The following is a 12,846-nucleotide window of genomic DNA, read 5'->3' on the forward strand; positions in this document are numbered from 1 at the left end:
GGGAACCTTGTAATGCGTTTTCGTGCTTTTTGACCTCATCAAAATTTTCAACGACATAAGTAAAAAAAAATAACTAATAATAATCGAAAATTTCATATGCCGTAAATAACTTAAAGCTGAATCGAAATATTTTGAGAATTGTATGTTGTATAAATGCTAATATAATATATAATTATATTATTCAGTGAAAATTGCAACTACTGTAATTTTTTTCTAAAAACCAAGATTTTTCATAAAAATTCCAGTTTTTCTCCAATATTTTTCTGTTTTATCCGGAACTTTTAAAAATTACTGTGAATTTTAACTTCCCAGATGCACCAACTATAAATTTATTTTTCCATGGGAAAAAGAAACTGAAGCTGAAAATTGAAACATTATTTTGACTGCTTATTGTGTACACAGTCACAAAAATTAAAAAATATCTAAAAATAAAAATAAGACCAACAATGTTTAAAAACACCAATATATAGTTAATACTTTTATCTAATTAATTTTACAAACCAAATGGTTGGCACTTTTAGATCCGGCGGGATCACTCGCTCACTACGCTCGATCGGACAATTTAAATCAAAAACATCTCTCAATTGTCTGTTGTAAAACATCTTGGGTGTACCTCAAAGTAACCTAACCCGCTTCGCCGGATCTGTACATACATGGTTAGTAGTCATTATAACCGAAAAACACCAATACAAATATTTTTTTTCAAATGAATATCTCTATAATTGAATAATATTATTAAAATTTTTGATTTTATCAAAAAATTTTAAATAAATCATTGGCGAAAAAAAAGTAGTGGTTTTGACTCAATTTAGTGAAATGTGGTTAAAAATAATACAAATACAAAAAATTACTTCAAAAATAAAAATAAAAATATAATTAGTTATTTAGAAACTTTTGTTACCTATTGAAACACATTTTTTAACAGGACCTTTTTAAATAGGACAGCAATAAATCTCTCCGAAAAAAAAATCATCAACTCTCGAGCTCTACCCATACTGAGCAACATTTACCAATAATAATATATGTAAATATAATATAAGTTAAACCATAGTGATATATGCATACATTACAGTAGTGAAAAAATGATTTTATCAACGTGTCTTTCATTTTTTTCCCTTTCAGCTGATTCGTTTTTTAATGAAATTAAAAAAAGGTGGATTCCTTTTCGAGTTTTCAACCAAAATTTTACTCTTTTCCTTTCGACCAAAATCGTACTCTTTCCTTTTCGGCTGATTCACTTTTCGGTCAAAACAAAATGGTTGATAGTTACTTTAAAAAAAATTAATTGGTAAATATTATTATATTTTTAATAATGTTCTATAATATATTAATGTGTTTAATATGAAGTATACATTAAGCTTATGGTTTTGGCCAAAAAAGGTGGAAACGATCGCATCTGTTTCTTAATAATATAATATATTATAATGTAGTATGGACGTTGCCATTTTCGAACTATTATAGAAATCGATACCGACTCTTTGCTGAGAATCGTTTATTTGTTACAATGATGGATATTTATAAATATCGATTGAATCCAAATTAATTACATTTACATATATATTTTAGTGACCTACCTACTTATTGACCAAAACCACTATACAGTACACAGACATACAGTAAATCAATTTTTATTATTTTGTTTAATACTTCATATAATACCTGTAAGAACATTGCATTTCAATGTTAATCTCGAATAACCCAACTTATACAACTTATACTTCTTTATTTACTTATAAATTATAATCTATCAATTAAAACTTTACGTATTCTAAAATATAAACACATACGAGTTTGATCGAATGATTAATCGATTATTTCAACTTAATCAAGTTGATAAGTTAATTTAACATTAGTTTTTTAATTGGTTAACTTGGAAAAAAAAGAAATTGCCTCCTATGAGGTTTGAACTCACGACCCCTGGTTTACGAGACCAGTGCTCTACCACTGAGCTAAAGAGGCACAATTGTTTAGAAAACATTTTATATTTACTAAATTAGATCAATTTTTTTTTCATTTTTTTTTTATTTCATTATTCAATTATTTTTTTATGTAATTACTCAACTTAAGCCCTACCATTATATTACTATTATAGATACATTTCATCCGAGTATTATGTTATATTTCATTATTATATACAATGTAATCACTATCCAAAAGCGCTACCAAAAATTAGAAAAATAAACCTAGAATTTATAAAAATATTATAGTTTGGACCCTTGGTAGGTACAAAAATAACTAATTTCAACGTTGTCACTTATCAAACATTTATCGCAATTTTTTCTAAATATATTTTTAATTAATATAATATGAAATATTAATTTTAGAATACAATTGATCTATGCAATAATTTTATATTTAGTTTCAATTCTATAACACAATATAATTTGTACATATTAATATAAATACATTGCTGCTGCTGTAGTTACACTATTCTCTAGATTTCATACATGAAAACTTGCATGAATTATAAATACAAAAGGTCCAGTATTTAAGTATCCGAGTATTTTATTTTTGTACGCAACATAACTACACAAGATATGTGTGTAATAAGTAGGTCTATTCTCTATACTTCTAAGTATAATATACTTTGAAAATATTTATTCATTAATTTTTTAATGATAACTTAAATTGTTTTAAAAATTGATGACTAAATTAGTGAGCCACGGCTCCTCTCAAAATCGTTTTCAAAGTGCAAAGTGCAAACATACCTTGCACTTTGCAGTGTACTTCATATTTTTATTTATGAAACATAGTCACTACTCACTAAGGTAATTTAAAATGTTGTCTTGTAGAGGGAGGGGGTCTATATTTATCCAGATACCTTGAGACTGTGATAGCTTCATTACATTATAATTTATAAGCACAAAATACATTGCAAAAATGTAATATATAACCTATTTAGCAATAACAAAAATATATTAGTTATTATAATACTCAAATATATTAAGTAGCATTTAAACATTATAACATCCAGTGGTTTGTGTACACATAGTCAGAGTTATTGACATCTATACACAAAAATACAAAATAAAACTTTCTATTTTTAGACCTTATTAATCAATGACTTAATTTGGTATAATTTTAATATTCTAGTGTGCAGTATTTCATATGGATAATTGATTATATAATTGAACTTCTCCCCCTCAAAGTAATACACCATTGTTCTTATGCATATCCGTAGGAAATACAATTTTCAAAGTAATGAATGTGATATTATGTATTTGTTAATATAAACAAACTATTTAACTTATTAATACTTACGTAATACAAACACGATATGTATATAAGTAATGAAAACATAAACATCATCATATTGGTATTAAAATTATATAGAAACGTCGTAAATCATAATATTATATAAGGTAAATAACACTCATGAAAATATGAAATGCAAACACACCGCTTAAATGTTTATTAATAATATGTTTCATTGGCCTTGGTCTAAATAAATTTATGATTTTCTAACTAAGATTATAATGTACAATTAATTAACGCTTTTATACAATTTTTGTATTATAAAATTAGAACAATTTTATATTATTATGTACTATTTTGCACTGTACAGTATAGAGAATTAATTTTACAATGACGTATTTTTAAAGTTGAGTGTACGACCTACCTAGGTAGATTATTTTGAGCTACGATTATAAATTAAATTTAAATAACGCAGATGTACCTAAAATGTCTAATATGTACATACAACTATATAAAAGGATAAACTTGCAATGATGATTTAATGATGATTTTTCTAAGTTTGGTAGGTGACTATATTATTTTGAAATATCTAATAAATAACTTTTTTTCCCTATTATATAAGATTTATCAATGAGGTATAAATATGTTTATGCAATGTTAAACTTTGTCCAATTTTTACCAGCTATCCACTCCTGTTATTTTGTGTATTTGTTAAATCTTCTGGATTAAATATTACATTTCATAACAAGATAGCGTATGTTTAAGACCTATTGCAACGAAAATAGTAATTTCTTTTTTACTTTTGCAAATGTAAAACTCGTTATTTAAAAGAAAGAAATTATTTTATTACTTTATTAATTTTAAAATAATACTATAGTCAATCTATTATTTTTAACCTGTTAAATAAGAATTTAAAATTGTGTGTACCTATTAAAAAATATAGTTTCTGCAGTGTGCAGAACTGATATTATTTGACAGATATTCATTAATATGACAAATATTCATGGACAGGTTGTAATAATGTTTATGTTTTTCAAAATAATACATATTATATTTGCGTATAATTCAAAATGTTGACATTGATTTAAAATGTAAGATTGTCGAGTTGTACCTAGAAACTATGAGTGATAAGACAATGAAAAAAAAAATTATTATTATGGAAAAACAATAATAAGTATTACTGCTTATTATTATATAACATAATATTAATATATTATATATGTATTATACAACTCAACCTTTAAATATAATAACATATTTTAATATACTTAATACTTATATACCTATGTATTATATCCCTTTATCAGTACTAAAAGTGTCTAGGAGCGAGGGCCAGTAATACCTATGCATAATTTAAATATTAATAAAATAATAGATTATAGTAAATCAATTTCAAGTCACGTTACGGAATGCGGTGATAACTGCGTATAAAGTATGCTAACGTGTTAAGTATTTTATAAATTACCGGGTCATCATATAAGCTGAAAATCTCAGCATCGTCCGTTATAGTTAATTACACGCACTTAGATATATTAACATACACATATTGTCTTATATTTTATAAAACTCACGTGTTACATTCAATATTCACATTTCATTATTATTTAAATTGAATGTGTAATTGTAATGTTGACCGAATATATTGTGTAATGTATATTGTGCACACTATGCAGTTTTGGGAGACATTTAAAGATGATATTCTAACATATTGCATTCTTACATACAAGTTCTTTATGTAACACTAGCTAGAACTATAAGTATAATTGATGAACACTACAATGAAACGTTTTCCACACAAAATTCCTACTTCAATGAATGACTGAAATTGTTATACTCAGTAGTCAATACTCATATTCAAATATTTTATTTATTATACTTATTACTATAACATCGATTATAAATGTATAAGTTATTATACATTAATTAGGTTTATAAAATTAAAAGGTCCAAATTATAATAAATGTACGTTATATTATAACACAATCTATAATAATATAGTAAAATGATAAATTAAATGTAATACATTTCAGATGAGATAAATAAGAAAAATAAATAATTATTTTCGTCGCTTAAAGAGTTTGCATTAATTTGTAGCATTATTCGGATGATGGATGTATAAAATTTATCGTTTTGAATTTAAAATTTTTTTTTCTGTTTGTTCGACAACTATTAGGATTTAGGACCCAAAACAAGTTATGAAAAAATTATTTTTTGGTTCAAATTTTAATGAAACTACATTAGAAAAATCGTATATCCTAAACAACAGAATAAATAATTTTGTCCCCAGATCTTAGGAACAAACCAAATGCACAGCTCAAGTATATTATAGTATTATATGCATATTATTGGTATAAGACATGTTATTTTTCGTATGTTGACCGTCTGGAATGTGTAATAATAACAGTCTGCGTCTGCGTGTGCAGCGCCCACATATTATATAGTACTTCAAATAATCAAATCGTACCCACTCGCATTAAAAAAATAACCAACAATAATTCCACCAATTTATACTCATACATGTGTGTGTGTGTGTGTGTGTACATACTTTTTGAAACGTCCTTGTTTTTTGTTTTTACCCGACCATTAAAAATCGTATTTAATTTTATTCACGCATAGTTTTCGCGAAGGCGACTCTGAAAAAGGACCGGTTCTGAGAGGTCAGATGATGGCAATTTCTACGGTTGGACGTGTATGAAAAAACCGGTTTGAAATTGTGTATAGGTATAATATAACGAAGAAGAAAAAATTGCAGTATAATATGTATATACAACTCCGTTGGTAATTGGCTGCGTTGGCGTTTGAGCACGATTTAGTCTGCTGCAGAGACTAAAATTTAAGATTCTATAATATTGTCCCTTCTACTATAAATGGCAAGTAAATAAAAAAAGTGAAAACAAAACCGCCTCAATATATAAGTAATTATTGTATAGATTTTTTTAATAAAAATTAAAAATCGAAAGCATAATATAATAGTAATATGTAAAATTAAAGACACCGGATCCATGTATATGATATTTTTTGTAGTACCTACCTATAAATAATAATAATAACTAGGTAATAAGAATAATCCGATATTATTTATAAAAAGTCATTGAATGTACGATGTAATATATAAATTTAAAAAACTTTAGCTTATTAATTCTTCAAAATTTTACATAAATTATTTTTGATCTTAAATTAAAAATATGATTAAAATTAAATCATGCTAAGTAAATATTTCAAAATAATTTTTTAGTTCTATTTTTGAAGCTATATTTAAATTTGATATAGATTATATATTTTGGATGAGTTTTTATAGAAATACAAATATTATTATGTAGGGACATAATTTTGTTTAGTCGTTCAGTATATTTTGTACGTTGTTATAGTTTCAATTTTCAACAATAGTAACTTGTTACATTTTTCAATTTTTGAAAGCTGTGCACTGGAATTCGATTCAAAAGCTTATAGAAAGTAATATTTTTTAACCTAAAATGGTAAATCTATCATTAATAGGCTCTCCATGGAATTTACCATATTGATAGACTTTCTCTAAATTTAAACGTGGATGAATGGGTTACATGCGATTTTGATTAATGATTCATAAAAAAATTATTATAGTTTTATTAGTACCAATTTCTTCAGATATCATATTTTGTATTATGCATATTTTTCCAAACGCTGAGAACAGTAAAAATTCAACAAAGCATTACCAGAAATTGTAAAAAATATTTAAATATGTATATGTCGTTCGTCAACTATTAACTAATATTTGTAATTAATAAAATCATGATATAAATCATATATTATTCAATTATTGATTCCATTATCCACCAGTACTTTAATACGAGTACAATACTTACCTACGTAACATAAGATTTGAAATATAATTTTCACTGAACTTGAAAACTTATAGACAATAATAACACAACTTACGCTGTGTAAACCTTATTATGAATTGATTAAATATATAAATAAATAAATAAAATATATAAAAGTATAATTCTATCAGTCTGAGAAATCGCTTTGCTGCAATTTTTTTATTGCAATAAAATCTGTTTCATATCATTTTAATATTGCTTAATTATTAAAAAAAAACTGTTTACAATAATAATAATAGTGTTCGAAATGAAATTAATTCTACTTACGTTTACAAAATATGAGTATATATTATTATTTAATATTCATAAGCATATTATTATATATTTGTAGCCTATAGGTAATAGCCAATAGGTATTTATTATTTAAAGTATTATGTTCGAATTATTGGTGTAGGTCGTGCACTCATGTAACAACAACGGTTCAAGTAGATTCGCTTTAACATCAGCTGTTACCCCGCAAGGTAAATGATTCGAACGCCTTGTTCAATCCTCGAGTAGTCGAGTATACACATTAAATAACAATAGTATGTAGAAATAGTTTATAAAGTACGGCGTTTAATGTACATTATGCGTTGTATAATTCAAATTATTTTATTATTTTTATCAACCATGCGTATTTAAAAATTAATGACCATACCTTTTGGATAACCTACCCACTCTGACTACAATTTTTTTCATTACATTTATTATACAATGTTCTAACGATTAACCCATAAACTGAGACGTATTCAGAAATTTGGACCCGAGTGCTAATTGTTTTCTGCCCCCCCCCCCAAAAAAAAAAAATTAATTGATTATTTCCACCTACAAACCAGTCGGAGTTTACCTTGCGTTGACCACCCATTAATAAATTCTAGTTAACAGAAGATGAGCCATGAGCAATATAAATATCTGATGTCACCCGGGATGATCACCCCTGTACCCCCTAGATACGTCACTGCCTATAAACCTAAAGCTGGATTCAAAGCGACACAGCGACACGTGTGCCTTTAATCGTATTTTTTATCGTATTTCTAAAAATGGCATCATTCACTAACTAGTAACACAGTCTACCGGGAAATTTCCAGTTTTGGGCTGAGCTCAAATTTTGGATACGACACGACACATGACGTAGCAACTACTAGCTGTTAACCCTCATTTACTCTACAGCTTACAGAATACTATGATAATATGATATCGAAAAAATATAGCCATATATTATGTAAAAAATAAGAATTTACTAAATTGTAAAGTCACAGTGAGAATCCGGGGCCTTAATTTATTCGTACGTGGAAATTTTTGTAAATCTTTATCGTTTTCGTCGAATGAGACATAAGTTGCTTGTACAAAAACTAGTTTTCGTGAGCATTATCATTTATCAGGCATCGTGATAGTATACAACATATTTTGAGAAATAATACGTATTATATACGATAATTTACTACATTATACTGATTATACTGTTCGTTCTCATCATTATTGTGCGCTAACGGGCGGTAAAAAAAAACAGATATTCAACACAACTACACAAACAACTGACTGCGGTTACGATTAAGTTGTGCGGTGTATTGCCCGCATAAATGGTAAATAATACAACTCGCATTCCGACTTTAATAATGGCTTATTATTGAACACGAAAACTGAAAAGTTATGATAGTAATGATGTGCAGTTATGGGCAACTATAATTTATTAGAGGTACCTATTTTGTATATAGTTTTTCGAATGTCCTCGATATTATTATTTATTTTTCGTGGATCGCAACTGTTGAACACTTGTACCACAGAAGACAGAACAACTATAATGTAATATGTATACTCATTACTCATTAGTCATTACTCATTACACACGAACGGGATCGATCGACCACAAATTCGAATGATGTAACGCCGTAACGGGCACTGCCACGCCACGCCGCAACGCAAAGTAATAGCACAACAACGAACAAAACGTTTCGTCCGGAGTTCTGTTCACGTGCACCGTTATCACAATATTGTCGACGGTATCATAGAGTTCTGTCTCATATAGTATCTCATATTATCTTACTCTATGACTCGTATACTACTTATATTATTATAATTACGATTTTCGTTCTCGTCGCAGAAACCGTATTGGCGGAGTGGATCTTACCTACATTAAGTTCACGAATGGTCGGTCTGGTATAAACTATATACATATAGACTCACCCAATGTTATTTTTTACACAATTTTCACCAAAATTTCAGCTATTTTTTTTACTACATCAGTTTAATTTATGTTTTTTTTGCTTTTGTGGCAACAATTTAAATAAAATTACAAAATTCTAGACCTATATTAATAATATAGAAGATAATTTCATATTTAATTGTTTATTCATAATTACTAATTATTTATATTTTTATTATTGTATCATATATTTTAAATTATTTTTCATAATTCATCGCTAGTAATTTGTAATAGTTGAACCTTTAATAATATTTTTAACTGAAAATTAAAAAGTTGAATTTAACGGGGTCTGAAAGAGAGTCCGTTGAGGGCTTTCCTCACCCCACGAGTGTTAGACAAGTCTATGGTGTGGGGGTTGAATAATTTGCCATTCAAGAAAAATCGAGTTCGGCGCCACTAGTGTTCTACGCATAGGTATTACACCATTTTACCGCTAAAACTCATTCTTTTTTTCTGGTAACTGATACCTTTTGCACGGCAGTGATGCGAAACTATTTTTGAAATGGTCCGCGGGAGTAAACAGTAAACTTCAAATTTGGCACACATTTTAAAAAGAATGTAAACTGCGGAACACGGTTATAACGCTATTATCAGTGTATAACACGTACAACCATCGTATACGTGAAGAAGTGGCAGTCTTTGTAGTAACTAGTAGTAGTAGCGATAATAGTAGTGTGTAGTAGTAGTAGTGAGTAGTGGTAGTAGTACTCCGCTCGAGAGCAGGTGACGATCGGAAAAATAAACAAATAAAAGAAAGAACCTCCTCCTCGTGTGTGGGATTCTATCGACGGTCGGAAGGTGGTCGACACGATGGCGGGAGCGGCGGCGACGTCCATAATAATATTATAACGTAAGAATAGAGTTCAAGGGCTGGTGACGCACGAAGCGGCTCGTCGGCCGCCGAGCGCTTGTTCGTTTGTGCAATCGATGGTTGCCACTCGCCACGTACACGTAGTACTACTACTATTATAACTTTAGTGTGCGTGCGTGTCATGCATCGGTTAACTCGTTGCCAAGCGCATGCGCTTCCTGTATCCATGGCGATAGCCCACCGCGGTACGATCACCGATCGATTTATTATTATTATTACTCTTACTATTATTATTATTATTATTATTATTATTATTATTATTATTTTTAGTATTAGTGTTTCCTCCGTACAAACGAATTTATTGACGGGCTACGCAGGATGGAAGAGACTGCCTGGTAATAGTAATAACGGTGGTGTGCGGTCGTTGTCGTCTCGACTCCCGAGATCGAACGACCGCGGCTGCGTTACCGTGACGACGCGGCTACGTCGGGGCAACAGTTGTGTTATAGGACGTAGGAAGAAGACAGCGGCGGGGAGGGATTTCTTATTATATATTATTATTGTATTAAAATAATCGGACCGTGTTGGCACAAGCGATGCGTGCAGGCGGCGCCGATACACGCACACAAAGTACAGCGGCGGAATATTTTGGAGGCCGTCCGTGAACCATGTCGCCGCCGTCGTCATGGTTCCGCGGACGCACAATAGAAACTCTTGACCGGAAATTCTGCGCTCTACGAATCGCCTCGCCACCGCCGCCTACCCGTCAACCGTCGTTTCGTGTTGTCACGTCTACGCCACGATCGCCCGACCGCCGCGGTTAGCCGTACTTCATTTCGGGTGACATCTTCAATCCTCACTCTGCGCTCCGCACTGCAGAGAGCGCTCTTTCCTACTGCGGCGGTGGTCATCGGTCACGCGCACAAAGGCTTCCACTCACACTCCCTCCAAAACACCTATCACGTCTATCGCCGTTTGACCATCGTCAGGTAACCGCCGTCGTATCTGGCGACGCTTCCGTCTGTGACTTTGCAAACTTAAACTTTTATCGTCCCATATTGGCTATATCGACTGATATTATACACTTACGTAGTAAAATAATGATAAAATACATTAAATATACGATAAAATGTAATGTTCGATGTCCCCGTATGTAATAAACGCATACGCTCGTGTAGTCGTGTGTTGCACGTGTATCGGTTGATAATTTTTTTTATCGAAATTATGCTTGGCTTGGCTTATTGACAGCTATTCTAGTACTATTACGATTTACCAAGTAGTAATACCAAATAGCATTGTATATTCACTTTTAACTTAAATGTTACTAATTACAAAGCATGTATTTCTTATTAAATCGAAATGTTGTTGGTTTTATATAATACTAGCAGCAGTATTATACCCCTGCGTTGTCCGAGGAAAAATTAGTCCGGAATGGGCATCACGCCATTATCAGCGGTGGATAGTAGTAACAATAAGTAACTTTTTTTTGCTTACTTGAACAATTACAATCATAAATCAACGAATATGTGGTTATGATTTTAGGGACTTGCGCTGTATGTTATCTACGTTTCACAGTGACTGACGTAGCCATTACACTGGCATTGAATAATACTATTAATAGTGGGTAAGCCGTCCTAAAATAACAGGTTCAATCCATTATCTAAAGTCTAAACCTTCCTTGAATCGTCAAGTAACAAGTTATTAAATCGATCAAGTATTATTGGTCCTAGCTTTAGCCATACACTTTGCTTTTTATGTATACGTATAATTGATGTTCTCTTAACTTCTATTCTAATACTGTTATGACTCACCTGGGATCCCAAGTAATATGTGTGAACAATTTGGTGCTAATTGGTCAAAAACTGTGGATTGCACATGAGTCAATTAGCTGACTATCTATCTTTTCCGTTTTGCTTCAGTTGAAATATTCTCAAAATCGTTCGAGTTTCTTTTTGGTAAATAAATCTTTCGTCGAGACCAAATTACCTTGACAAATTTTAATTGTTGAGCTAAATTTTTTTGTAATGGCTAATAAAAAAAAAAAATTTTAAACAGATACTTCACGTCTAATATATAAAATAACATTTTCTGTTTCTTAACTTTACGTTTATGTGTAATAGCATTATTGGTATAAATGACAAAATATAGAACAACACTGAAAATGAAAAATGTTGACTAATGTGTTATCTGTAGACTTTAACCAATGGAAACGTATATACAAAACAAAAATATTACGATTTCCGTTAGTTGAATCATAATGCGTGTGTGATAATACTGTGAACCACCCTTTAACGACATATATAGTTTGAAAAACGAAACTATACAGATCTTCCCAGAGTCTCGAAGAATTTTTTTTATAATATTTAATGTTTAAATTCAATCGAAATCATTATTGTAAATTTCAAAGGTAAAAATTTAAAGTTACCATAAAGTTCTAAATATTGATACGTATAGAACTGCCAACGTGCATTAAATAATTAAATCTTCAATGCATGAAATGGTTACACAGGTACTTATATAAAATAAAATATAATCAAAATATGTACTTATCAATGTGGAATTAAGAAGAATATATTAATATAATAATATGCACAAGTGTTCTCAAGGGAGAGGCCGTGAAGTAGGCATTTACCCTTTCTGTCTGTGATACTTTGTTTACCCATATTAAGTACGTTTTTGTCCCTTATTAATGATAAATGAGTATATAGTTCACGCCAGAAATAGATTTAAGGACGCTGCTATTAGTATGTATTAATGTCTTTATAACTACACTACTAGACGATGACGATTCATGGAAG

General features: G+C 29.9%; 1 protein-coding gene and 1 non-coding gene across 3 annotated transcripts in view; one reads left to right on the plus strand and one right to left on the minus strand.

The window, feature by feature from the left end:
- LOC111032239 (putative uncharacterized protein DDB_G0286901) overlaps window positions 1–12,846 on the plus strand; it is a 76,043-nt gene that overhangs the window by 11,243 nt on the left and 51,954 nt on the right. The window lies entirely within an intron of this gene.
- Trnat-cgu lies at window positions 1,888–1,959 on the minus strand. Its single transcript has one exon. It is a non-coding gene; the product is annotated as a tRNA-Thr (tRNA).

The sequence above is a fragment of the Myzus persicae genome, unplaced genomic scaffold, assembly GCF_001856785.1.
Source record: "Myzus persicae strain clone G006 unplaced genomic scaffold, MPER_G0061.0, whole genome shotgun sequence".
Lineage (NCBI taxonomy): Eukaryota > Metazoa > Arthropoda > Insecta > Hemiptera > Aphididae > Myzus > Myzus persicae.